At 47.6% G+C, this 27,982-nt stretch overlaps 2 non-coding genes across 2 annotated transcripts; both read right to left on the bottom strand.

Moving 5' to 3' along the window:
• Nucleotides 1–11,597: 11,597 nt before the first annotated feature.
• TRNAV-AAC (transfer RNA valine (anticodon AAC)) lies at nt 11,598–11,670 on the bottom strand. Its single transcript has one exon. It is a non-coding gene; the product is annotated as a tRNA-Val (tRNA).
• Nucleotides 11,671–12,207: 537 nt separating this feature from the next.
• On the bottom strand, nt 12,208–12,280 carry TRNAV-CAC (transfer RNA valine (anticodon CAC)). Its single transcript has one exon. It is a non-coding gene; the product is annotated as a tRNA-Val (tRNA).
• Between the last annotated feature and the right edge of the window lie 15,702 nt (nt 12,281–27,982).

Below are 27,982 nucleotides of genomic sequence, written 5' to 3'. Positions count from 1 at the left end.
CAAAACATATGTTGCTGACTAGAGATGCCGCATAACTTAATGCCCTGTTTTTTTCTCCAGATGGAGAAACGCTAACTTCCATAATTCTCCTCCATTTGTCATCCTGCTTCATTGTTGCACCTTTTCGCTTGAATGAAAATCACTTTGGCCGATGGGCTAGATCCAAAACAGAACTTCCCTGTACTTTTTGATCATCTTGTTTCTGTACGTTCCTTTCCGTGACATTGACAAGCACTACTGAAGATCAGCTTAATGCTGGGACTATGTGGCATAATTATGGTTCAATAAGATGCTAGTGATATTTTCGACATTATGGTAATTTTAGAGCTTACCCTTGAAGAAAATGTTATGTTTCAGAAGTTCCACAGAAAAAAGAAAATGCCAGGAATCACGATGGAGCTTCAGTCACAGTGCTATAGCCAAGTTTGTAGGGAATGCAATTCTGGTGGCTGGTGGTGCTGACATTTACAAAGGCAACTTGAAAGCAATAGAGAGTGTATGCTTTCTCATCCCTGCTGAACTAAGACGATTTATGCTAATGGAATGATCCCAGAGTAGCCTGCCAGTGTTCATCACTTTTTCCCTAATGGAGGAGGCTAAACAATCTGTCACATCACCTTAGACAGTCTGAATTTGCTTCAAGACTGCTCCCAGATGGCCTGCCAGCCAGGTGCCCTCCCTCATTGATCCTAGTATCACACTGGCTGGTGGTTTGTCACATCAGCCAAGGTGACCAAGAGATAGCCTTGGCCCCAGCTAGGAGCCTTTTACCTTTCCTTTTCCTTTGGGTTTTCCATCGAACCAGGAGTGCAATTAGTGGTGAGTAGGTGGCGGGTCAGCTGTTGCTCCAGATGACAAGAAAGGCAAAGCCACATGGCAACTGAGCTACTGTTGTCCTCAAGGGCACCGGTAAAGGCAAGAGACGAGGCTCTGGTTGCTGGTGTAGTTATAAACCTACAGCTTCTGCTGCTTGCCCCTCCAAACTTGTTTTGATCAACTATGCTGTTGCCCTCGAATATGCTTTGTGTGTGAAAAACTGAATGCAGTTGTTCTGTTGTCTGTCTTCTCTCTTCTGCATCGCGGATGTGGCACCAACTTACTCTCACAACAAGCTTGAGTTTTGTTTTGCTGTTGTTATTAACATGCAATTCTACTGTAGACCAAAAAAATACGAAAAGGAAAAAAAATCAGTTTCAAGACACAAAAGACCAGTGAGTGAAAGGTGAAAAATTTAGGAGGCGAAGGTGTGAGAGAAGCAGTGGTTAACTGTGTTAAGTTAGAAATCTCAGAATAGCCTTACCTATTTCTTAACCAATGCTTACCAATCATCCGGTAGTGGGGTTAGATAGCTTTCTTGGCTCATTCGTACTTTTATCCTAATATATATATATATATATTTTATTTTTGTTTCTTTGGTATTGCTGTTGCACATCATGTTGTCTTTTATAATGCCTGATTTTTATTGTATTGTACTTTATCAGTCTGTTTTGATTTTGTTTTCCTTTTGAAGGATGGGAAAAGTAATGTTTCCTTTTCGTTTTGAATTTTTGAGAAAAAAATGCACTGGAAGTAAACACAAACACATTTTGCCATTTGAAAAAAAAAAGGAAAGCACACAGCCACGCAGTGGAAAAGGCTAAGAAAAAGCTCCCCTCTTCTTCCTTATTATGGAAGCATCCTCTAACAGATATGCTAAAAAGAAAACAAACAAACAATCTCAAACAAAAGAAGAGAGAAGCCTCTTTGATCCTAGCTCTGCAATCTGGAGTATTTTAGCACGGTATTTTGCAAGGTCGGGCTCCTAAATGGCCGACAGTCATAAAATCCAGAACCACACGGGGCAAATTCATCCCGGATGCAAGCAGATTTACTTGCAGTGAAGTCGAAGGAGGTACACAAAGGATGGATTTAGCCACATGAGTGCAAGATACAGCAGCCTTCCCCATAGTACCTAAGTTCCCACTGCTAGATCTTATTGCTGTTGAAACAGTTGGTCTTTTGGCTGTGTTAATCACATAATCACCCTTGAACGTTGTTTAAGGTAGGCAAAACACTTTCCCACTGAATAAATCAGTTCTGGATGCACCTTGGTGTGACACTTTTTGCCTACCAGCTTTCAGCTGTTACCCACTCCCAGCCGTGAACTGATACGATCTAACTCTGGTTGAAGAGCCTGCCTTTGCCAGAAAAATGGACTTGACTATTAAGCGTAGTAAAACTTTTGCGTATTTAAACTACTATGATCCAGAAATGGCCCTTGCACTTTTAAGGCATATGGAAACATCCTCTCTGTCTTTCAAAATGGCAACAGTTCTTTAGCAAGTAAAACACGATGGGCGTGCACGCGTGCGCACCCACGCACACCCAGGTGCGGTCCCTGGGCTCATCGCCCCAAATTCTTCCCCAATCTTTTTGTGCCCGGCAGTGTCCTGTCTCCATAGTGCCTGGTCATTTGAGTACAGTGGGACAGAGACTTGTGTTGAGATAACTGCAAAGAGCATACATTTTAAAAGGCAGATGATTTTCCTGTTATGCCAGCATCTTTGAATCCCCATATCAGCTGATGGTTTTTTCTAGCCTAACACGGCTTTCAATCAGTTGTTGAAACATTGGCTTTCTCTGTTTTGTTTTCTAAGGAGGGAATGTGGGGTGGGGAGAATAATGAGGTGTTGTTTGTAACTTCACAGTCCTGATAGTTGGTTTGTATCTTCCATATTTTATGCAAAAACAGACATTATAAGTCAATAAATAATTGTGCCCTAGGTTGAAAGTTAAGTGTTCAGGAAAGGAAAAAAATGGTTGGCATTTTTCTACATTTTTGTGAAGACTCTTTTGGAAAGGAAGGGTACATATTTTTGTTGTGTAGTATTTTCTATTTTTGAATGCATTTTCTTGGTACAAGACTGTTTTGTGGAATTTTTTTTCTTTTTGGTGAACACATTATTTAAAAAAAAAAGAAAAGAAAGAAAAAACTAATTGAAAAGTTTGCCCTTAAGGATATGCTGCAGTTTTGAGGTTTAAAATAAAAAAAAAACCATTCAAGGCGCGTGTTAAAAGTTGGGGGATTGTATTGTTGGGAGTTTTTTTGTAATTGTTACAAGAAGAAGTTTGTAGCCACTGCTGTTTATTTTGTTTCAGATGAGTAAGTAAAGGGATTGTTCTTGTGTTATTCTTTTTTTAAAAAAAAAAAGTTATTTATGAAATGTCACAAACACTGGACTGTGAGTTTGTGTGGAAGCATTTTACCACCCTGTGTCTTCATAGAGCTGTTGGTGATCCTACTTCTCATTACTCTGCCTTATGAATTCCTGAGCAAATTGGGGGAGGGGGGGAATGGTAGGAGGGGGAGAGAGAAACTAAATGCATTTTTGAGGCAGAGACTCGGGGCAGGGGGGAATGCAAAACAGTGTTTTGGAATCCCAAAGCCAGGCCATCAGCTCTACTTCTTCTCCCATCTACCACAGGAATGAGAAAGGCTTACAGTCACTGGCAGAGGAAAAAACACTCGTGGTACCTAGACGTGGTGAGGTGCAAGGGGTTAAGTGACTGAGAGCCGCGATGCTCATAATCACCTCTGTAAATGACATCCCAGTTTCTCAGTCAGCAGCTCCCCTTGTTTGCCTGTCATCAGGCTTTTGTGACCAACTCACCAACCAAACTGAAACTGCGAGGATGGTTTGCGTTTCCAGTTGCTAATCAAGCCTTTTTGGCTCCCCAGCAGTGGGAGTGACCAGAGGGGAGCGCTGCTCAGTCTGATCACTGATTCTGGATTTGAGGAGAAGTAGAGGCTGAGGGCGACCGAAGAGGTGTGCCACGTTCTCGATTTTTGAAGAACGGGCTTAAAAAGAGTAAAGCAGTGCTCCAGGCACTCATGGGACTAGAGAAAAGGGAAGGAGGAAGACACCAACAGCCATCACAAAAACTGGAGATATGTAACTGGGCTACATTCGAGACCAACCAGACTCTTTTCCTTCCTGGACAATAATGCAGCCAAATCTTGAGACTGTCAAGCAGACAGAAAGCTGAATGTGGCCTTCATTTCTCCTGCCTTTCCTTTTTATTCTCCCTCTTCCTTTGCCCTGAGATTTCTTCTCAGTGAGCACCTGCTCCACTGAGCACTTTTTTGCCCTCCACCTAAACTGCCCTTGCTTTCAAAATGTGGGTTCAGTCAGGACTGAGTAAAATCATGTGCCTTCTTTTTCCCCTTTTGTAATTATACCAACCTCCTCCCCTTCCCCAACTTAACACGAGTGAGAGAGGCAGGAGGAGGCTCTTCAGAAGTGCTACTTGTCTATAGGTGCCCAGCAAAACAGTAAGGTGTGGTGGTGAGGGGAAGGGGAGCGGAGAGATGCTATTAGCTCCTTTCCCTTTCCACACGTAGCAGGTCTTTCCAAGGAGACAGCCTCTACCACCACCTCCTCAGATGCTCCTCTCTCCTACAGAGCAGTCGTAGCGGGCGTGGGGTGGCTCTTCTCTCCCATTCCAATCCTGGCCGAGTGAAGCACTCGCTTGATTTCAATTCATGCCGTTTGCAGGCAGTTACATTGACAAGACAAATGCAGTTTGTGGCCTTATCAAGACTTCTAAACCACTAAAAGAAATAAAAGGCAACTCAATTCCCACCCAAGGTTTGTGTCACTTCTAAAAATCCAGTCCGTAGCAGTTTAGACTCCTTTAATCTCAGTCCATTTTAACGATGGTGGCTAAACTGACCAAACGAGCTTAAACGCTAGACCGTCTGGTCTCATGCTTCCTTTGCTATAACCCCTACTGTCTGCTTGCTTTTCTTACTTTCTACTGTATTCTCTGCTTTAAGAGACAGCCCTAGCCTTGGGTGAAAGGTGAGAGGAGCCAGTGGCATCCTGGCTCAGGGAAGGTAGTTGATGGATCGTTTTCAGTGCTTTAGCAGGAGAAAGATGTACCAGCTGCCACAGCAAATGCATATTGTGATGGGCTGAGTGCAGTGTTTTTAGGGCCAATAAACCCCACTCAGTTACTGAAACATGGCTTATTCCCAGGTCAAAACCATGGAGAGAAAACAGCGTGTTGGCATAACGGAAAAGCAGCTTGCAATCCACAGCTGCTCGCGGGCAAAGGAGGTCCAGGTAAAAAGACAGGGACCCAACTGCCGCCTGGTTTCCCGGCAGACTTGCCCACTGCACGATCAGCATCCCTGACTCCACAGAGGAGCCAGCTGCGCTGTAGAGGCTTTTCTGATTTTATGAATCAGTGCAAAGCAGTAGCCACCCCGCCCCACCAAGTCGTGTCCATCTGGTGGGCCAGCACGGGGCTGGGCGCCCACCTATGCTGCTCCTCAGCACAGCAGGGAGCTCCACGCAGGCTTTCCAGGCGTTTGCCCTTTTAGAAATCCATCTGTAAAACCTGGGTGATGGGGATTTATTCTTTAGGCTGGGCTCTAGAGCTAGGGAGGCGCAGCAGGGGAGCAGCGTGTTTATTCCTCCTCCCCACTAGCAGCCTGCATGTGTGCATGTATGTACAAAGGGTGTATTCCTACCCACCTTTGGTGCTGATGAACTTCAGACGTTTGTCCAAGGTCTACTTTTGACACACTTAGAGAAGATAAGAATAGACCCTCTCACATGCAATATTTCCCCCACAAAAGGGAGGGAGGGGGAGGAGAGCAGTGCAGGCGGGCAGGATTGTTAGGGTTGGATTATTTTGCATCTTTTATAAAACTGTAATTTCAACAGTGCCTTATTCCTAATAGATGCTGGCACTTGGGACACACACACAAAGTACCGATGAAAGACAGAACTAGGGAGAGTCAGATGTGTACATCTGTAACAGAGGTCATTAATCATCATAAAGGAAGCTGTATTGGGAATGACACAGCTATGTCGGAATTGAGAACAGTTCAAATATTCAACCTCTAAAGCAATTTCCCTTCCACCACCTCCTGCCTTCCCTCCTTGCCAATGGTGCTGCCCAAGAATAGCTGCCTACACCGAGGCCTGTCACTGCCCCATTTGCTTTTGGCTTTGTCGAGTCCGAGGAGTTTAGCGTAGTCAAGCTTTCCACTGCTATTGTGTTTTCCATGGGGTATGTGAATGCCAGTTATTTTGCTTTAAATGCACTTTAAAAAAAAAAAAAAAAAGTCAAATCAAAGCTCCAGACTGTTTCAAATACATAGGGGAAGACAGTGCATACGTGTTTGAACCCAGTTCACTTTATCTCCAGTTAAAATGTACTCCATGCAGTGTGTATGTATAGAACAATGTGTACGCATACAAACACACACGTCAACCTTAAATATCAGCAGACTAACCTTTCTCCTTAAGCTCATGAAACCAGATGCTACACAAACACAGCAGCAGCAGAGGAATTGCGGTTGGGCTCTTGAAACAGATCACAAAAAATAAAAACAACTACTTGGTCCTCTCTGTACGTTCAATAATTACAGAAGGAATTTGGGTTGTAACCAGAATAAAAAGGAACGGTGCTAACTGAGTGAACGGGCAAAAAAAAAAAAAAAAAAAGACAAAAACAAAAACTCAGCCCAATAACGCAGTTTGACTTTTACACTAATTCTCACATTGGGTTGGTTTGTTACTTTTCTTTTTGTTTTATACGAAAAAAAAAATTGCATCTAAACTGATCCACCACAACAAATTAAAAAAAAAAAAAAGAAGCAAACAAACAAAAACGCATCCTGCCCTGAGGAAGCTCTTGTTTATGGAGGATGTCAGAAGTCTCAAAACTCTTGGCCTTGCTCTCACATACCACATGCTCAATCAGTCCTTTTTTTTAAAATGTCTGAAACTGAAAAAAGAAAAAAAGAGGAAAAAAAAAAAAAAGAAAAAAAAAAAACCTTTTTGAAGCACCTTAACGTGGCTTCCCATTCCAGGAGTGGGAGCCGCCTTTTTTTCTTTGAGCACCTTACTGATGTGTTAATGCTATCTGCTGTCTTTTTGTTACCGGTGGGCTGAGCGGCTGGCTGTCGGCAGGTACAGGCGAGGGAGCGGGGGGCGAGGGTAGGGCCGGGGGGCACATGCCGCTGCGCTGCGCTGGCCCCACCGTGCGCGGGGTGGGTGGGGGGCCACGGCCTTTCTGCAAAACGCTACACACGCACACCTGAGCGCGCAGCTCCATCCACCTTCCCATTCCCGGCGGCGGCACCGGCTTGAATCCCAGGCAGAGATTTCTTGGACAGTCTTTGGTGTGTCGTGCACGGAGTGGAGGAGAGGGAGGAGGAGGGGAGAAAGAAGTCAAGCTAAATGGTGAACTTGTGCGTGCGGATGTGCAAAAATAAACCGTGACATCTTCTTCTTGGGGACAAAGAAATCCCTAGCAGTCATTCGATGCTGAATGAATGGGAAACTGCACCCAAGCCTAAGTCCTGGGGTCTTTATGCAGGCAACCGCCGATGCCGAGGTCGGCGGCCGTCTTGCTGGCATGGAGACTTCAGGATTTGGCCCCAGAGTGGTGGAGATCCTCCGCAGGAGACGGGTCTCTGCCGGTACCGATGCGTGTTGCCATGGTCTTATACCCATCTGCACACCCGCGTGCGTGCTGCCGCCTGCACACACACCCCCACACACACACCCCCCCACACCCCCACCCGCCCACCGCTGTACAGGCATCTCTCGAGAAACATGGTTTGTGACGATGTGAAGAGCAGGTCAAAAGTTTTGAGGGGTTAAGTTCCTTTTTTTTCTCTCATTATACTCTGTAAATGGTATGTCAGTTATCAAAAACAAGCAAATAGAAAATTGTTTTAAAAAAAAAAAAATACCTTGCATACGCCTTTTCTATCAAGTGCTTTAAAATATAGAATAAATACACACATCCTGCCAGTTTTTTCTTACAGTGAGAGTATCCTTACCTGCCATTTAATATTAGCCTCGTATTTTTCTCACGTATATTTACCTGTGACTTGTATTTGTTATTTAAAACAGGAAAAAAAAAAAGAAAAAAAGAAAATTAACTGTAGCGCTTCATTATACTATATTATTATTATTATTATTGTGACATTTTGGAATACTGTGAAGTTTTATCTCTTGCATATACTTTATACGGAAGTATTACGCCTTAAAAAAATACGGAAATAAATTTTACAAGGTTTCTGTTTTGTGTGGAAGAGTAATTGATGTTGCTAAGAATGATGTTTGTTTTTTGTTTTTTTTTTTAATGTTACCAGCACTTTTTTTGTAAGTTTCACTTTCTGAGGTATTGTACAAGTTCACACTGTTTGTGAAGTTTGAATATGAAGGAATAATTAAAAAAAAAAAAAAAAAAGACAAAAGAACGTGGCAGGTGTCTTTGTGCGTTTCATTTTCTCTGGAGGACCGGGAAGGTGGATGGCGAGAGTCCTGCGGAGCCCTCTTAGCTCTGAGGCAGCGTGGCATGGGCCCTGCTGGCCGCTGTCGGCAAGGTCAGCCGAAAACTGTATCGTGTTGGGATCAATGTCGAGGCAGAACATCAGCGGTATTTGATGGTGTGGCCTAGAAGGCTGGGGTACGGGCATCTGAGATGCCGCTCAGAGAGAAAATGAATGACTTCCCATTCTTCCGATTTTAAGCAACGCAGCGCTAAGTCTACGAAAGGAGGGCGTTTCACTTGCTCAGCCCTTGCCACCCCCCTCCAAATATCAGAAGCATATTCTGCCTGTCGGTTCAGACTCTGGCGGAGCGAAGTGCTCCTGGGGAGCGGCAGGATCTGCGCTCGCTCCGAAGGGTCTCGTTTCCCCTTCCTGACAGGGACTAGTCAGTCCTCTCGTTTCAATAATTTTTTTTCCTCCTCGATCATTACAACAAGCACATTAAAAAGACAGCCCTGAAAGCTACTCGTTACTGTGTTGAACGGTGGCAAAGAACACCAGCTGAGGGTTCATGCTGTTCACTAATGATTTTTCCTCCCAATCCGAAGTTGAAATGGTCAAAATCCCCCAGGCGCTGGGTGCAAGAGACGTTGATGGATGAAATAGGCACAAGTGCTACATTTAAGCAACTTTTAAAAGCAAATTTTGTCAACAAATTTTGGTTTGCATACTTCAAAAGTTATGGAAGGTGTAAGCAGTTCTGCCCTTCAGCTTTGTCCTTTCAGCCCTGCCATTTTCATAGTGGATGTCATTCTTAACTTTCCATACATTCACCACGCTTTTCCCTCCGGTACCAGTTCACCACTGAGTCGCAATATCCCAAGTCTGATGAATTCCATTAAACACATTGAGTAGTCAAGCCCTACCGAACTCACTCCCAAGTCACGCTTGAGACAATGCCATAAAAATACAGAAAAGGTTGCTGCAAGTTATGGAAGTGATGTAAAAAACAGGGCACAGAATTGCCAAAACCAGAATTGGATGTGCAGACCTATGCTGAGCTCCTGCTCACTGCCCAAACTCTGCTCCTGTTTAACCAAAACCATATTGGATCTAGAAAATTTTGTTTCGAGGTCACATATTGCAACCAACTAGGTTTACGTTTGGATAATCAGCTTTCTGCTTGGAGCAGACTGGGGGACCCCAGGTGATACCGAGGTACCCTATCTTAATTTCATCCTTGCGAAAATTAGAACCATTTAGTCCTTTTGTTTTCTGCTGTATGCAAAACAATTATCTTCTTCATTTTCCATAGTGGTACGAAGGACAACTGTCCCCTCAGTCCTCTGACCCATGAGCGGTAGAAAGGAAGGGATCGTTCCACCTGGGAGAAACCATGGTAGATGACTCTCTCCATGAACAGCTCCGAGGGGCATTTTAGCATGGAACTAAAATCCTGTGTCTCAGCCACCATCAGCAAAAGTGCCAAGCTATCTCGTGTCTAACACCTCGCACCTCCCTCTGAGTCAGGAGGACAAATATGCAGAGATCAGCTCTGGACACTGAGGTTTGCTGGGCCATGGGTGGCCCAAGCCACAGCCTTGCCAGGCATGTCCCCTGTGTGTCCCCGGCAGTGGGCTGAGACGACAAGAACCCAAGCTTGGTCCTACCTGCCCTCTTAGCTGAGAGGCCTTGCTGTCACCGTCATTCACGACACACATTGGTCACTTGCCTTCTCACCCTCCCTGCTAGCCCTTCAGTGGGGGCCTCCACCAGTTTGCCTTTCAGCCAGTCCCACAATAGTCTCACTGATTTCCACCACACAGCTCCTTTTCCTGCATCTACCACAACCCTCTCCCAACCTCTGGACCCGCTTTTATAGACCTGGGAGAAGCCAGGGAGGCCCGGATACAACTGATGCCAGGAACAACAGGGTTGATCTCGTGTCCGCACGATCTCCGCTCTCAGCCTTGCCCTCCTCTCTCTTCACCAAATCAGTCCATTTTTAGTGCACTGCTCACACTACTGACGTGGCTTTTGTAGTGCAAGACAAAAGGTCTTGCATGAACATGTTCTTGCATGAACAATGCTCAGGTTCACTATCAGCAACCTTCTGCACTCTGCTGCTCCAGGCTGACACTGACCTTTCCTCTGCCGTGGTGCCTGGTCCCTTGGTGACCCTCCAAGTTAGATTCCTTCTCAAACCAAACTGCTCCACAGCAGAGAAGACACACACACACACACACACACACACACACACACACACACGATCACTGAAACCACCAAGATTCCTCAGGCTGCAGGCAGGACTGCTACTAGGGTTTCAGTGAGTTTGGGCAATGTATTTGTCTGACTGGGTAATACTGTCTCATGAGGAGATTTTTGGGTGGGAGTTCAGTGGAGGACTAAAGAAGATACGGGGAACAGAGGTGATTCAGGGCCCTATACCAACCCCATAGGCTGGAGCTCTCCTAAGAGGTGTCACACACTCAGTTGATGAAGGAGAAGCTCCCACAGGAAACCTGTCCCCAGTCAAGGAAGAAATAAAGCCTCCCGAGCTGTGCCCTCACCTTTGGTCTGTGAGGAAGAGGAGGGTCCCTTGTGGCTTCTGTATGTGCAGCTGTAAAATATGCTGGCACACTTAGACACACAAGATAAGATAAGCTGAAAATGAGGATCCTGACATGAGCATCTCCTCAGAATGGCACCTGTTGTAGTTGGGAGTGGGAGAACTGGGAAATTGCCTGGAAATAGGCTTCTGGGAAGCCACTGGATGTCCTCAGGAAGCACTTAGAAGGACATGGGGACGTCTCACACATACACACACGCATGCATGCACATGCAGACATTCATTCTTACCATCACACAGCTCAGCCCTCTTGGTGACTTGGACCTCAGGCCCCAAAGAGGATCAGAAGATGCAGTTGAACACAAAAGCACAGAATTAGGGTGAGTTCAAGACTGTCCTTCAGATTTGCGAAGGTCAGGAACTTTTGGGCAGGAGGCATTTGTTTCGGTTTGAAACGCTCAGCTAAAAGTCTGCTGGCTGTGGAGATCCTCCAGCTGCCTGCCAAGCGCTGGGCTGGTGAGGTGCCACCCCAGGACTCAGGTGTGTTCAGCCAGGGTCTGGGCTGGTTGCTCGGCCCAACATGTGACACTGGATGCTCACCAGTGGCCCCCCCAGTACGATAAGAGATAATAATAACTGCTAAATTACATGTCAAAGAGCACATGGGTGTATTGGGTGTCCTGTATAAGCAGATTGCAGAGAGGGGTGGAAAAGGGTAGAGGAAGGGGAAAAAAAAAATCTTAGATGTTCTGTTTCTGCCTGGTTTCGAACCAGGGACCTTTCGCGTGTTAGGCGAATGTGATAACCACTACACTACAGAAACCTGGAAATGCTGTTCCTGGAGGTCATATTTGTCGGAATTCAGAATAAAGGTTGTTCCACCAATTTTTTTCCATTCCCAGTGATACTTCCCACATCCACTTGCCTTTTTTTTTTTCTTTCTTCTGTTTCTTTCTTTTTTTCTCTCATCTTCCAAAAGCACCAACCACAAAACCATATCCCTCCCTCTTCACCGACACCCATCCAGGCCACCCTTCTTCATGATTTCTTAAGGGTGCTCAAAGCAGTGGACACAACTAAGGGAAATCCAAAACATGCTGCTTTTGACAGCCAGAGGGAATTCCCCAATTAAAACTGTTTTTTTAGGGAGGAAACACAACATAAAGACACCTTCCCAGAGATACCCCAAAAAAAGGAGTAGGACTCTCCAGCCATCGCTTTGCAAGGGGCATGGCCAAGGTCTCCCTCTCCAGTTGGCCAAACCAGAGCTAAGTGACACTAGAGTGTCACCAGCCCCATGCAGAATGGCCCAACTCCTTTAATATCTGCAAGACAGGGAGGGGAAAAACCATCAAAATAATGTTTCTGCCCGGTTTTGAACCGGGGACCTTTCGCGTGTGAGGCGAACGTGATAACCACTACACTACAGAAACAGGGTGAATTCAGGGTTTTGCACCATACCTACAATAGGATGAACCCCATTTCCTTCAGTGGGTGCTCCCAAGTACCCCAAACCCCTCTGGGAAATGCACCTCTTTCCCATGTTGCTCCTCCCAACCCAGACCCCAGACTCGCTTGGTTTTAGCCCATTTTCTCTGCCTGTTGCTCTCCACCTTTTGGAGCATCACCCGAAGCACAGAGCTGCCCTGCTGCCCGCAAGGGGTTTGCACACAGTCGCACATTAGCCTTAAACGCAAAAAAAGGTCTTCAACTCAAAACCTTGCAGAAGCAGCCTCATATTTTTCCAGAAAACACTAAAAAAAACCAAGCCATTTGCTTCTGCTGCCCCGTCCAGAGATAGTGCCTTTATGCTCCAATCAGGCATTTAATCTGATTTGGTTTTAGGTTGGGTTCCTCCAAAATAAACCCCAAGGGAAAGAAAAGGGGTCAGTTCTGTTGCTGAATATTAATGCAATTTTTGCAAGAATCAAAGCATTCATATGTATATTACACATATACATATATTCAAAGTTAGATATAGGTGTGCATCGCGACATAGAAAATTGTTTTCTCGCGCTGATGGCCCTTCTCGCCTTTTGATGTCCAGCCCCGCTGCTCTGTGTTTGGAAGCAATGTTTTGCTGAAGGGCATGAATGAGTGAAGGGACACAGGTGACAAATGTTAGTGAGCCCTGCCTTGTTGAGTTCGTTCGTGCTTCCAACAATCCTAGATGGGCTGGGCCACGGCCAGGGCTCTCCTTCACCTGCTGGGATGAAGTAGCAGCCTAAATCTACCAGCGGTGTGTGTACCCCCCTCTCCAGACTGCAAGACTGGCAAAGTGAGTCCAGCATTGGGTTCCTGAGCTAAACACCTGCAGGCATCTCTGTCCAGGCCTATATGTCCAGACGCCCAACAACAAGGAGAAACGGCTGAGCGTATTGATCGTGCAAGGGTCATACATCAAACCATACCATAAGGCAGGGACGCAACATCAAACAACCCTCTCCGGAGTCACCAGAAACAGCCAACAGCCTTTCCTAGCCCACCAGCAGGGAGGTGAAGCTTCATTGCCATCCCCCAGACGCAGCTGCAGCTCTGGCAAAGACCAGCCTCAAGTTTTTTTGTGTTTTCTTTTTCGTTTTTTTTTAATGAAGACCTTTCACTGCTAAATTTCCCCTGCAGGGAAAAAAATAAATAAATCGTATAAATGCACAATTGTTTACAACATTAACGAAGAAATGCAAGATCCACATCTGGAGACTTGTGGCCCCATGCTCAGGTTACAGCACAACTCCCAAATCAGGATTTTCAGAAATGCATATATAAAGCTTCACTTTTGCACATTTTAGAGTATGGAAAATGGAACATAATTTTTTTTGCAAAACAGGAACCTCAAAGTTTTCTTCAGGCCACTTTCATAGAACTAGAAAGGCTTCCGTGTGCCAAAACCAAGATGAATAGTCCCCATTTCCAACGAAAATGTGCAAAGTTCAAGCTGTTTTTATCAGAACTGTGACTTTTGGTAAGTGCTAATAAAAAATTATAGTCGAATCTAATTAAAATAGCTTGTTTTTTTTCAGAAGGGTTGCAGTCCTAATGTTCCCAATGGATACCCATGGGATGCAGAACGGTTGTGAACATTAGCTCTGTGATTTTGAAGGCCCAGACAAATTTATGAAACGCTTTAAGGCCAGGTCCATGGGGACAATTCTGTGTCTCTAACATAGCTCTGCTTCAAAGGAGGCAAAGCATGTACGCAGCTCCTCGGAGCTGAGCCCCAGTCCCTTTTGAAAGCAGGACGTTGCTGCTTTTGAAACTTCGCCTGCTTTCCTGTGACTTTCCTTGGCTGACCCATTCACTGGTGGGTCTGTGCACTAAAACCCAAGCCTGACACACAATAGGAGACTGAAATATCATTCTGCTGAAGGAACAAAACCTGTGATTTCCTTCAGGAGACACAGGAGGATGCCCTTACACAGCTGTATGGAGACAGACCAGATGAATACTGCCATCGCTGCCCCCATTGCACATCTTTTTAAGTAGCAGAGAGACTCCCCACAGCCCTGCTGAAATAGAGCTGATTGTGCTTCAAGGCCTTGGCATAGGTGCTTCTTTTAGTCATCATCATCATCGGTGACAACTCTGAGAAACTCTGAGAAACTCATACAGGTGCTGTGCAATACACCTTGCAGACCAAGTGATTATATTAGGAGGGAGGGAGGGAAGGCATAAACAGCATTAATCCAAGGAATTAAAAGTGTCTGTGGAAACTCAGCTGTGCCGACAAAGCTCTCTGTGCCTGCAAACCAGCAGATAATGGTCTCCTTGCCCACATTAGTCCCACTGATGGGACTCAAACTCAAACCTCGGTGGAGAAAAATACTCAGCTCACATGTCCCCCTCGGCAGTAGCCCTTGTGCTACCAGCAAATTGTAGGCAACAAAGATTTAGCACTTCTTCCGCCCAGGGACTGTTCTGGTGGCACTGCACTGATGAACCTCACACCGATACCACCGCTGAGACTTTACCCAGTGTTAAGATTCCAGGCTGTGTGCCACGGGGATTTCATGCCAGGCGTTTCTGCCCAAGCCAGAAGAAGCACATGACAACGACACTGGCAATATTACCGACCGCAATCCCATCTATCTCATCTCGTCTCGTTAAAATAAGCAAGCAAAGAAGAATCCAGCTATTCAGACAAGTTTTATTTTCCATATAGCCACGCTGCCCATCATCAATTAGCCTGATGAAAGAGACAGAGCCAGCTGTCTGGAAGAGACTAAAAACAAAGCAATCAAAGGAAAGAAAGAAAACAAACAAACAAGCAAGCAAGCAAGCAAGCAACAGGAGCCCAACTTCCACAGACAACAGCACAACCCTCCTTTTTTTTTTTTCCTTGCATGATTTTGGAGGCCTGCAGCACTGAGTCAAAAAAGCAACTTGCCCCCACTGCAGATGAGTGACAGAATTTTGGATAAACCCCAAGATTTCTCCTTCCCTGCCTGAGCTCCAGGAAAGCCATCATAGCCCAGAAGCCTCCTAGGACAGTACCTGGACCAGAGAGGACGAGGATGCTGATCACAAACCAGCACAGACCCCTTGGCAGAAGCAGCCAGGCCACGCTGCCACCAAGCCGGGAAAGCTAACAGGCGATAGCTCCTGCAATTACCCCTCCAGCAGGCATTGCCATTATGGAGAGATTATTTTAAAAGCTAATTGGAAGCAGCACCCATTTCACCTGTCCTCCGAAAGAAGCATAAATGAACTTGCCACTGACCTGCAGTCGGCTGCATGTGTCTGAAAATGCATTTCTAGTTCCCAGCATAGAGGTTGGAGACAACTCCTCCTGCATCCCTCACCGTGGAAATAAGCCCTAAGGGAGACCACTCCGCTGTTTCGGGGTGTGGGAAGAGGGGAGAAGCATCCGCAAGCTCATGTCTTTAGTGATGGGAGGAAAAGGAAAGTTCCTCAGCCCAAAACATCCTTGTCCTGTGAAATTAAAGACCTGCACACCCCGTGCCACGAAGCGCTGGGCTTTGCGGTGTCACATCTCAGCGCCCACCCCAGCCCGGCCGCTCCACCAGCTCACCTGTGCCCGTGGGAGCCAAGTCTGACTCAGGAATCTGGGCTTTGCCTTTACCTAAACCCCATCCTTAAGATAAAGAGCAAGCTGGCAGGGCGCCTCCAGAGCCTGCAGTCACAACTTGTGCTTTCTTGTTTTGGTCTTTGAAACTCCCTTGAAGCCTCCCAGAAGAGAAGCTGTTACCCCCTCTCTGCTAACTCCGCCGCACAGCTGACCCCTCAAAACTTTTGGCAGCAGGTGCCCAGTCGCTGCCTGTTGAGTCCTGCCGGCAGAGGCTGGCTCAGCCCGTGCCCATCCCTAAGCACAGAAAGGCGGCTTTGCCCAAACTTTCAGAAAGCGACCGCTGCCTCGGAGGAAGGGTTTGCCGGCTGCCCGCTCTCCAACATCGATCAGATTATATTTCTTCCTTGCGCCACTTCCCAACCTACGTCTCCTCTGATGCATTCACACACCCCCACACACTCCAATTCCTGCCCCACAAGCTGCAGCACAGGCAGGGCAATGTGGGGGTTGGTTTGGGGAGCCGGGGCACAGCAATGATGGGGGGGTTGGTTGTCCTTTGGCCCTGCCACCACAGGCGGCCTGTGACACTCACGTCGCTCACCACCTCCTTCCGCCAGATTAACAGCACGCCGAAACTTCACCTGCTCTCGATTTTTTTCTCTTGCTGCCTTTTAAAGCCAAGCAGGCTGCCTCCAAGGGGATTTACCATCCAGTGCAATGAGGTCAATAGCTTGGCTTTGCAGGATGGCTTTCGGGACGCTCTGTGGCCTTTGCAAGCAGGGCAATGTGACAGCTCAGGGCTGCGGGTCTCCTGTCTGCCCCTTGGCTCAGAACTGCATTAGTGACCTGAGCTGACCATAAATAACAGGCTGCTGAGTTTGAGTTCTCAAGCACAAAAGGAACGTCAAGGCATTTTAATCCTGTTTCCTTTCCCCTCTTCCCCTAAGTTTCAGATGATGCCTACCTGAATCTATATATTGTCCCACCCACCTCTTTTCATCAGACCCTTCTTTGGTCCATTTGCAATCTGCTTACACGAGTTCTGGGAAGATATTTTGGTGACTGTGTTTCATCGTCATGCCCAGGCTTATTTGGGTTTATGTCTTTGGACAGCCTCCAAAGGACCTTATCCAAGGGACTTAATTAGTCACCATTAATAAAGTGTATAAACAGCTGCTTAGGAGAAAAAGAAATCATAAACCCAAGTATTTTAACAAAGCCTCTAGCCTGCAATTATATGTGAGACAGAAAACTGTCACCAGACTGTCCTGCCCCAGCCTCGGGTGCCGTTTGAAAAAATGCCAAAGGAATTTAGGTGCTGCCATCTTTCTAAGTTCCTGCAGCGATGCTGGCACTGCAGAGCAGCTGCGCTCCTCAGTGCCCTCTGCACCTTCCCTCTCTTCCATGCCCAGGGGTTAGGATGTCTGCAGAGACCAGAGGGTAGCAAGCATACTTATGTCCCTCACATGTGTGGTTCATAAGCCGTGGACCCTGTAGGGCCTGCTCCTGAAAGCATTTGTCCAAAAAATGTGACTATCTGAACATGCTCTTGAGTGGACTTTTTGGGAAAGGCCACCAGGAAACACTTCTCTTTTTGAGTCTACACTTCAAGTGTCCTCTAGCCAAAACAGCTATAGATCTATATGTCCAAACTTTAGCAGTGATATTTGTTTGACCTGCACGTTGAACCTAGAGCTTTCATTCCCCAGTTGCCCACATGATGTCTGTGCTGGCTGGAGGCCTGGTGAGAGCCAGCAGCTTTGTCTTCCAGCAAAAAAAAAACCCAACAGGGCTGCAGCAAAGCACCATGAGCTCCAGCCCATGGGGCAGCCTCCACCTTGAGCCGACTGGTGTGGCGAAGTCTAGCCCCACATCCCAATCCATCCCAGACAGGACCAAAGTGCCAGCACCTGTTCCTGGCTGCAACAGGAAGAGCTCAGCAGCTGCTGCATGGCTCATTAATCCCATCTCCCCTCTCTGGAGGAGCTTCTCCTGAACCTAGCTTACAGATGTGTCCCCCCTCTCCCTCCCTGCAGCCAGGCCCTGACACAGTCCAGCTGTCCTGGTGTATTTTAGGAGGAGGTTCGAGGAGTGTGTTTTGCCATACCAGGTCTACCAGGTGCCCCAGTATGCGCTTCCAGCAAAAGTGGGTATGACCTACCTTTGAATATGCAATTTGATCGACAGTTCAGATGGACCTATCCACAGCCCCTTCCCTCCCATACTTGCCACTTGTGCCATCTCCTGTCTTCTTTTCCCCAAATTCTCCCTCCTTTCAAGGCTCAAGCCCTTACCATCCCCATGCATTTGTGCCTTCTTTTCCCTGCCGGAGGTCCCCTGTCTCCTCACGGTCCTCCCTGGCTCCCTCTTCTGGCCATGTTCCCCCAGCTATACCCCTCTGGGAGGCACCTCAGTATGTGTCTCCCCTGACAGCTTCATCTACCTGCCTGTTTGCTCCTTTTCCACTTGTCACGCTTGATTGATGCCTTTAAAGGGGCAAGCTCACAACCTACATCCTTCTTCACCTTCTCCTCTTGCCCCACCATCCAAACCACATTTTTTCATTTATTTTTCCTCTCTGCTCTCCCCTCCTCCACCCCCCCTAGACCCTCATCATTCCCTGTCCCTTCACCCTGCCTTCATTTCAGAAAAGGAGTAGAACAGCAAGGGGATCTCAAAATCCAGCTGTCTTTGTACAAGTGGGAAGATCCACGTGGCCCTCAGCAGATCATGGCCAAAGCCCATGGCTGCTCATGCTGAAGGAGCAAGTAAGCGGGGTCCCACGCCAGAAAAACACCCTTGCACCTATTTGACTTTGAATATGTGAGTGATCCCAAAGGAGATGCTGGCACTCTTCAATTTTTGCTCAAGTGCATTAATAGCTCGGGACTGAAACCACCATCATCCCGACCTCACAGTTCACAGGGAGACGGAAATCTTGGCAAGGAAAGGCAGCTGGCATGAGGTAACCTCCCCTCATCTGGTGACACCATCAAAGCCTGAGGAAGGACTACAGAGAAACCTTTTGTCTCACCTCCTGCATAACAACAGGAGAGTCAGCACTGTAACAGAAATTTGGTACAAACACAGCATGGATGGAAAGGTCTGTAAGCACAGGGTTACAAGAAAGGCCTGAACTGGCAATGGAAGACACTGTTCCCCATGGTTACACTGAGAAGTTGCCACATCATGGCCAAAAGGCCACTGTGACTGCAACACAGACAACTCATCAGCAGAAGACCCAGCATCCAAACACCAGCATGACGGCAACAAGGCTGCATCCTATCGCATATACCATTTCTTTTCCTGTTGACCTGACAGAGAAAGAGTCTGGTCTTATAATTCAAATATATGGTCCAAACAAGGAAGATCAGATATTGAGCAGCAGCCCAGCCCACGGGCTGGGGGAGCTGCAGCCAGCCAGATCCTCAGCTGCAGGACCAGCCCCTACCAGCTGCTGGCTGCTAAGGGAGCCCTCCCTCAGCATCCATCCAAAATTTATTTTATTATTGACAACCAAGAGAAACCCAAGGACATGGTGAGGACTCGATAGCCACTGTCCCTTCTCCTCCATGTTACACACAAGTGGTCCTGGCCTGATCACCCGAACCCATACATCTTGGTGCTTGTTAGTATATGAGTGTGTAACATCAGCCTGCTAAAGATTTGGTTTAAAAAATCATTTTCCCTTTCCAAAAGATCCCCCACTGAGTTTTGTTATATTTTTTCCTACATTCTTATTATCCTTTGAATTTGTCACTAGGCCCCTAAAACTCAAAGGTTCATTAATAATTGCTTGTTTGCTACAAGTAAAATCCTACAGATCTGAAATACGCTGTTTAAACTAATCAAATATCCAGAGGCATAGAAAAGTTTCAACTTAAAGACTCAAACTAAAGGGGTTTTTTTTCCATTTATGTTCCCTAATTTAGTACTGGTAGTTTGTGTAATATTGGAAGATATTAAAATCCTCTTTCTACAAACTACTGAAATACTTCACAGTTTTAAAGCTCATAACTGAAAAGAAAATACAAATCCACAAGCCTTACGTAGACAGAACAAACTGGTAGCGCACCTTTCCTGTTACTGTTTTTTCAAAAGAGAAGAAAATAATTAAAATGGACTAGTACCTGCCTTCTTATCAATGAATAAGAATAGGTTAGTGCCTACCATTCTTATATTTGACAATTTTATCAAACATTACTCCTGTGGTTTCTAGAAGTTCATGATGAAATCTCCAAAGCAATGTCTCCCCTTTCCTGTGATTAGAAATCCATGTCAGCAGATGACCTGAGACCATTCTTCTGTTCTATGCACCAAAGCATGTATTTCCTTAATTGCAAACGTCCTTACTGTTGCAAGTGCTTGAAATAATTTAACTTTCCCTTTAATATGTTAAAATACTTTCAGAAGCCAGAGGGAAGCAAACAGACAGCAAGAACTTTTATGGTAATATTTAGTACCCTAAGGAATGCTGAGGCAAGGAGTTAATTACCCAAATATTGTACCATGGTTGGCCCGCACTGAGGAGCGCTGACCCATTGAGGCAAGAGCAGCCGTCAAGCAAGGCGAGTAACAGCAGTTTAGTCCTCTCCAGCGCCTCCCAGAACAAGGGCAAGTCTTGCACGGTGCTGCAATAAACTCTGGCCACTTAAGAGTTTCATAGCTTTTTTGTCTTACTAAAGGAATGGCTCACATACAGTTTCTATTCCCCATCCCTGGAGACGTTCAAGGCCAGGCTTGATGAGGCTCTGAGCAATCTGATCTAGTTGAAGATGTCCCTGCTTACTGCAAGGGGGTTGGACTAGGTGACCCCTAATGGTCCCTTCCAGCCCAACACATTCTATGATTCTATTGTGAAAAAAGAAAGAAAAAAAGGAAAAATGGAAAAAAAAAAAGGAAAAAAAAATCAAACAGACAAAAAAAAACCCGCCCAAGAAATAAGGCACTGAGGATACAACCAACCTTTTCTTCTGGTACAGTGTAGGGACCCTTGCTTTAGCTGTGGTGAGACAACCCCAGCCTGGGCTGCAGGCTAGTCCTTCAGCCCAGCCGTGCCCTAGGTGTCATGCCTTGACAGGCCAGCTGCAGAGCGCTGGTGACAAAGCTGTGTCACCGGTGTGTGCCAGCACACAGCGCTCACCCTGGAGTCGCTCTGACCCCTCCCTTCCCAGAAGCTATGTTGAAACAAACTCACACATAGACATCTCTAATGAGGGAGTGAGAAGATTAACGTTCCGCATGGAAAGAAGAAAAGTTAGAAATAACAACTTGTTCTCTTCTCTCACCGCATTTGGTGTCTTGTCTTACTTTTTTGGAGATATTTATAATGAATCAATGCTAAAACTCATTTCTGGTTACTTGAAAGTTTCCTTCCTTTGACTAACACAGTCATCCTGTAAATGTGGAGCTGCTCAACGCAAACACAGTACAGCCAGTCCCCCTCTTGCTCGGAACAGTACCATAAGCGCTAGGCAAGGGGGCGGGCACTGACCCCACGCGAGCAGCAGGAGGAATTTGATGAACTGAGTTGCTGATGGCCCAGCGTTTGCCTCGGAAACATTAATAGCAGCAACGGGATCATTTTCCGTCTTTTGATATCAGCACAGTTACATCCAGCCATTCATCTGGAGAAAGAATGGGTTCTCAATTTTTCCTACGGTTGCAGGCTGAGTGCAATTAATGTGAAGATTACTTTTCCAAAGCAAAAACACCCCACTTTTTGCATTGGCAGAGGAAACTTGGAGGCAGCTGGCTCAGCTGATCAGAGGTAGCCCCTGGAGCAAGAGGACCCCCTGGGACCATGCCACCTGCAAGGTGACAGCCCGCACTGCATTCCAGAGAGCTTGCGAGTCCCTGGGGGAGCACGCTGCGGCTCTGGGGGGTCAGTCCAGGAGGAGTCTGGGTCCAGACTGGAGATGGCCCAGAGCTCCAGTGCAGAGACCTCGCCTGTTCTCCCAGGCATCTCTATACGACCAAAATCTTTCCTGGAGGAAACTCAAGGCTAAAGTTTCAGAAGTTTAAAGTGAATCAGCAGCCATGGACTTTGTAACTGCTAGCAAAACGCAGTTTATTTGTGGACTTCTTTCTAGGACCTAAGAGAGAAGATTAGCAATCTCCCTTGGGTGTTCCTGTTTGAATCCTTCTGGACATGGATGGAAGATGGGCCTCAGAGCAGGTCTTTGCTTTGGGCGGCGCCATCTTATGACCCAATAACAGAATAATCAGGGCCAAGAACAAATCCAGGTCAGTGATAAAAGTATGAATAATTTCACTGTTGCCGCTTTCTTATGCTGGTCAGAGCCGCTAGACAACAGCTGGCTTTTTACTGATGAATTTAACAAACAGCACTTGACTTAATATCACTTTGTGTTTCCCCTGTGCTGCAGGTGAAAACACACAGAGCTAGCATTTTTATTTCCTTATTTCTGCCTTTTGGAGTGAGACCGTAATCACCCCACTCCAGAGGAGGGGTTGGAATTGGAGGTGGGACTGCCTCCAGAGCTACTTCAAGGGAGCAGAGCACCTTCCCCCAGCTGTGAGCTCCCTGAAGGCCCCTCAGGGAAGATGCTGGCACAAGGACAGGTCCCCTGCTCCCACTGCTCCCAGTCACATGGACTAAAACGTGCCCCAGGGGCTCTGTGGATGGGGTAGCAGAGGTCACCTTCTCGCACAGGACGTGGGACTGAGGGGACAGGCTGCCTCCAATGCAAAGTGCAGGGTTCGGGTGAACTGCCTGAGCCAAGCTGAAAGCTGAAGGACAGCTTGGAGCTTCCCTTCAAAAAGCTCATGGCCAGGGAGGGCCGGCTGACCTGCAGACTGCTGGGGAAGGTGGGGAGGACAAGCCTGTGGGATGATCTGCACATGAGGGCTCCAGGTACCTCATGGTACAGAGTAGCCTGGTTTTGCTGGCACCAAAAAAGCCGAAGTAACATATAGCAGGGCCTAAGCACAGTGAAAGTTTGTAAGTAGCCAAACCAATGCAGGAATTTGCTCTATGGCAGTGAAGAAAGACTCCTCATTCTGTAATCCAGTGATCTCTCTTAAGAGACGTGCATAGAGCCCATTCCTGAGAGAGCCTCAGTGCAAGGATATTAGTTGTCATTAATCTTCCCTCGTAAGAAGATAGTTGGTGAAATTAAAAGAGAAAACACTCCGCGCTGACAAAGATTGTTTTTTAAACACCATAATTATCCCGTGTGACTCACTGCCACACTGTATCATTGCTACCAAGAGGCTAGATTCATTTAAAAAAAAAAAAAAAAAAAAAAATCCCATGGTGTTTATATGAGTCAGGAAACTCCATGCAGCTGTGTTAGACAGGGAAATAAATGCATGAAATCTCAGAGCATCAGCACGCTGCGGCACGACCGCCGTGGGCCAAGTGCGCCTGCAGGTCCCCCTTGTGCACCTCGGCGTTCAGCTTTGGCAGGGTGCTGCCTTCCACCGATGTGGGGCTGCGTGTTTGCCCCCCGTTAGCTGAGCCACGGGAGTGACCCTGCATGGGGTGCTCGCCACGTTCCCACCCAAAGGGATGGTTTTTTGGCTAACGACCACTGCCGGGATGCTTTGGTGCCTTCAGCAGAGGCTGTTCCTGGGATCGCAGCCCCCGTTCCTGGGGGGCTGGGGCTGTGGGTGCTCGGTCCTGTGAGAAATAAATTCCGGTCCAAATGAAATAGGCTCAGGCAGAGTCCTCTGTGAAGCACATTTTTATTCACGTTCTTGCAAGAGCGGGTGACCTAGCAAGTAGGCACCCTTTCAGTTCTTGAAACACACCTTTTTATTTCCTAATCCCGGCTGAATTTTTCCCTCCCCTGTCTCCCATTGGTTAGGTACTCCAGGGTTCACAGTCTGTCCGAGGCGTCTAAAATTCTTCCCGGATGTCCTGCCTCTGTTTACTTCTCTCTATGCTACACCTAAAGGGACTATCTGACTAGTTTATTTCTTTCTTTTTTGGTAAAAAAATTGCTCAATGACATTCGCCCTGGTTAAGTGTTTGGCTACCCTTCTAGACACTAATCCAGGAGGAATCAGTTTGTCCTTTTGTCTGTGTGATAAGAGATGTTCTACAAGCCTTTGCTGGAGCCTCTTTGTCTTAGTCATTCCCTTATCATGTCACCTCTCATGGAAACGGCTTTTCTCCTCTGCAAAAGCAATACCTGCCTTTCTTAGAATCCCCCATGGGGTCACGGTTTACAGCCAGGGGATGCAGTTTTCCTCACCGCCACCGGGTGTCCCGGCGGGACTGGGCAGCGGTGCCGCTCCAGGGGGATGAGGGAAGGGGGGGGACGCTGCTCCAGTGCCACCAGCTGCTGTGGCACACGTCCAGTCTCGTCATTAGCAGGGGGATGGAGACAGGGGTATGGAGACAGGGGGATGTATCAAACACCACAGGGCACCTACTACCCAAAAAAGTCGCTTTTCAAATACATTTCCATACTGTGCATCTGTTCTTCTTTGTCCCCTCATGTCCCACAGACAGGCCTGTGGGCTGACAGCGCTGCTCCCAGGCACGTCCCTGCTGTCACCCCATGTGCCCTGTGACGGCCACCTGCGCCTCCCACCTCTCCTTCCCGGACCCCTGCCTCCCTGGACAGCCCTTCCACCAGCTGGGTTCAACCTCTGAGGCTCCAGTCGCAACCATCCTGTGCTGTAGGTCTTTGACTGTGTACAAAGAAACAGCTTCCTCTTACTACAGCTGTGCCTGGTGCCCGGCTCAGGATGGTGTTTATCTCAGCAGGGGCCTCCTAAATGCAGCAGTAATAATAAAAGTAATTACTCCTGCTCTGCAGAGGAGCTCAGCAGAGCCCGCGCGCCCTCAGAGCAGATACGCTGGTCAGAGCAGTCAGCCCCCAAACCTGCTCATGGGATGTCACCCGTATGTGCAACCTCAGCGCTGTCTTGGGGCACATCAGACAAACCCCTACATGAGCAGGAGAGGGCCCCTCCGTAGCCCTGCAGCAATTCCCTGTCAGATTTCGAGTCTGAGCTCTAAGCCACAGGATTTCAACAGGTAGGGGTGCAGCAGAAACAAACCAGCATTTTTCCTCCCTGTGTTTTGGTTCTAGCTTAACAGTTCTGAAAATATTCAGCATGAATCAAGCCGCTGACATGGAAAGTTGTTCATGTCTAGCATCGTTAAAAGAAGCGAAGAAGAAGGCCATATAACGGGTAGCGTCGGGCATGTGATCAGTAAGCGCTGCTGCAGTGAAAGTGTTACAGGCTTTCAGATGTTAAACAGAGTTGTCTGCTGTTGGTCAGATCTAGCAAGCCAAATGCTATGCTCCTGGCTGCTGAGGACCCCAGCACATCAAACGCTGAGCTGCACAGGTCTTTAAACGCAGAGCCAGGTCCTCAGAAGATGCACAGTGACTTCCACAGGCCCTTCATCCACCTGTAACAGATCAGCTGCCAACCCACTGCCCGCCATCCAGCCTCCCAGCGAGCCTCCCTCTAATATAACCGCTCCTTCCTACGCCCAGGACAGAGTCCTGCCAAGAAGAGAGGTTGCTCAAGAAGACGGGGTACGTGCTCCTCCCTTTCTGTGGTGTCCATCACTGAAGCAATGCGTTTTACACCACTCAATCGGCTGGGACCTCGCTGAGTCCCCCTCGCAAAACACACAACAGTCCTTGAGGTGGGGTTGAGAGAGCTGAAGTTGAAGACAAAAGGGGTTGAGGAGTCAACCTACTGCTGCTAGCTCCCATGGCATTAGGTCCCCGCAGCTCCTGCTCTATTCTTCAATGCACAGAAAGTTCATGGAAGCAGGGATTCTCCGTAATGAGATGTTCCCCTAAAAAAGCCACTTTGGTCCTTGCCACCAGCTACTAGCCACAATGATTTTCAGTGCATCCACTCTGTGGCTTCATGGGGCTGTGGTGGCCCTGCTCCCACCACACTCACAGCCCTGGACCCACAGCACTCGCTCCACGACCCAGTCCTGAGAGAAAACCTCCCTGAAGTTGAACAAGAGTGCATGCCGAAACTCCTGATTTCTGGCTCTCAGAGGCCTGGTTTAATAGAAATAAATCAATTAGTTCCTAGGTCTAGAATGCTTGTACAAATGCAAGTGCCCTGCAAATGACTGTGATGAAGCTGCTATTTTCTCCTTCAGGAAAAAGCACTTAGTGCAAGGTTTTAAAACCTGAGCAGCATGCAAATGGCAGCGAGATAGGAATATGCAGTTTGGAACGACACCTTAAACCGCTCCTTGTCTTCTAGTGCACTTCAGGGATGCAGAGCAGAAAACCCAAGAGGCAGCAAGCAGCAGATCTCACCACTTTCTGTCCCAGCAGACAGCCCAGAATAGAGGTTTACATTGAAAAGGTCATGGGAAACCACAGGTAAAGTGTGGTTCACTGAGGCAGGCAGGTGAGTAGAACTCGGGGCAAGGTATTTGAGGGAGCGCAGGAGAGAAAGGGGAGGTCTGCGAGGGGCTTTGGCTGGGAGGCAGACGGGAAGCAGAGACAGATTTCAGTTCACAGCCAGGGAAATGTGTAAATGCTACATCCATCCCAGCAATTTTCTCTTGAGATCGTTTCATGGTGTGTCTGTATATAGCAGCTGAAGTACCTCTGAAAGCTATAATGAAGAGTACCAGAACGCAGTCTAATTTCTTGTCTCACTGTTCAGGCTATAATTTTGTCGGTCTTGCCTCAGCTCACTGTTCTCTGTGCTTTTTAAGTAAAAATGGTTCAGACGTTTTTAGCTTCATTGCTCTTTCAAGGAAATATGGCTCGTGCAATCACACCGTCCCCCTGGCCCTGAGCAAAGATTTTGAGCCCTGTGACCCAAGCCTGACAGAGGGAGTAGCAGCAAACCTGAAGAGGGTGACATGACTCCAGGCCCCACGGAAACTAGCAGCGCGGGGAGGAAAAAGGCAGCAGACCAGGCTCTGCTGCTGCCTGCTCTCCCCGGCGTGCTGCTGTGCTTGCTCGGGACAACTCTCCCACTCGGCCAGGGAGTAAGAGGAGCAGCCAGGGTTAGGGTGGTGGAAGGAAGAAGGCAGGGGTCTCAAACCCACAGGAGGGCAGATGCTACCCATCCCACTGGAACAGTGGAAATGGGATCTTCTGTTCTGCATCTTAAAATAGAAACTAAATGTCCTGGAGCATCCTTGCTCTACCCATGGGTCGCTCTGGCTCAGGGCTAGGAAATTAAAAGTTGGCAGAGGCAACACTTCTTCTAGGTGACCCTGCTCTGGCACAGGGGTTGGACTGCATGATCTCCAGAGGTCCCTTCCAACCCCTATCATTCTGGGATTCTGTGATTCACACCACTATGAGGCGTGTTTGGTGGGTGTTGTGGGACACTCAGGCATTCAGGCATCTTGGCCAGTGTTGATTTGGACACTCCAAGTCCATGTAGGAGGCATGGTATCTCCCCGCATCCTCCCGCAGTGACATGGATGTCTGCCAGCCTATCACGCTGCAGTCTGGAAAGGAGAAATGGCCAGATCTGCTTCCCAGTGAAAACACCCTGTGGGGTGGCAGCAGGTAACGCTAGGTGGGACACTGGGGCCACAGCAGAGATCAGTCAGCGACAGGAGAGAGCCACAAATACCCCTTTCAACTCTCCTGCATGCATACACAGGTGTGTGCACGCAGCCTCTGCTCGCAAACAGGAAAAGAGGATTAAAAATTCCTGCTAGCTGTCAGGCGAGTGTATTGCTGTGACCAGCAATGAGCAAAACCGAGAGGTCAGGAAACCAGCACAAACACCGCAGAGCCGTGGGCACCAGACAGACAGGCTTGGGCAGGAATCCCAAGTGTAGGATAGAAAGCATCAGTACTCTTACTGACAACGCCAAGACCCCAAAAGCCCTTTAGGACGGAGGAGGTGAGAGGGAAGAAGAGGGACACGGGCACCGCAGAAAGAGCCGATGCCGCAGCAGCCCTTTGCTGCGGAGGGATCCCGTTTGCTGACGATCCTCAGGCTGAGGTGGAGGGGAGGAATGGGAGAAGGGAAGGACACTGACTTGAGGAGCAAATGTAGCTTTGGCATTTGGGTTTGGCTCATAAGACCCCACCTCCAGTTCAAACTGAGCAACTGTTCCCCTAACCCACCCTGCCTCCCGTAGGGCTTTGCTCCCTTCCGGCGATGGAAAGCC

This window comes from Rissa tridactyla, chromosome 1 (assembly GCF_028500815.1).
Source record: "Rissa tridactyla isolate bRisTri1 chromosome 1, bRisTri1.patW.cur.20221130, whole genome shotgun sequence".
NCBI classification, from domain to species: domain Eukaryota; kingdom Metazoa; phylum Chordata; class Aves; order Charadriiformes; family Laridae; genus Rissa; species Rissa tridactyla.
The sequence above is the reverse complement of the archived record's forward strand: the minus strand, read 5'-3'. Positions and strand labels throughout refer to the sequence as shown.